We start from the raw sequence: 862 nt of genomic DNA on the forward strand, positions 1-862 counted from the left end.
TCAGGTCAGCCCAGGCTTTGGGAGGAGGCAACCCGGCAGCAACTGATCGCAAGCAACACGAGAGAGAGAAACGAAGCGGCTCTCTGCCGGCCGACCCCAACCTCGCTGGCTTGGCCTCAGCCAGGCAGGGAGGAGGGGTGACTAAAGGTAAAATAAATAGAAAAGGGGTCTCGGGGCTTGCCAGCCCGGTCCCACGCCACGGCAGTTCGACCCCACCATCAACCAACGTTAGGGAGGGCTGGGGAGGGCAACCCACGTCCGGGGCCAGGTCCCTAATCCTCGACGTGGCCAATAAAAGGAGGAAAAGAAGAGGTCAGGAAAACCGAAGAGCATTTGCTGCCGCACCTCCCTTCCCTTTACACCCCCAGGGAGGTGCCCCAGGCTCTGCTCCTCCTCCCTCCCCACCCCAGCCAGGCGACAGGTCCCGTCCAGGCCACCTAAACGTCACCGTGCCACCTCTCCCCGATATCGCTGAGCCTAAGGAAAAGTCCTTCGGGGTCAGTTGGCTGCCGCCGCTCACCACGAGCAGCATCGCAGCATCGTTCGGTCCTTGTGTCACCGTCCCGGCGGGGGACACGGACGCCAACGGCCATCCCACGGGACAAAGAAAGTGCTGGCTTTTGACCTGTTCTTGCACGGCCCCGGCCGAGCGGCGTCTACTGGATCACGCAGGAGAGATTTTCTCCGAAACAACAGGGGCAAGAAGAGGAGGCGCTGGGTTTTGGGAGGATGAGATCCAGATCTTCGTCGTCGGGGACCTCGTCAAGGTGGTACCCATCCCGCAGCAGCTGCCGGCTCAGGTCCTGGTTCACCTGCTGCGGGGGGGGGGGGCCAAGGAGGCAGAGCTGGGTAAAATCAGGCC

Source organism: Pygoscelis adeliae, unplaced genomic scaffold (genome assembly GCF_000699105.1).
Source record: "Pygoscelis adeliae isolate BGI_AS28 unplaced genomic scaffold, ASM69910v1 Scaffold861, whole genome shotgun sequence".
In the NCBI taxonomy this organism is placed as follows: domain Eukaryota; kingdom Metazoa; phylum Chordata; class Aves; order Sphenisciformes; family Spheniscidae; genus Pygoscelis; species Pygoscelis adeliae.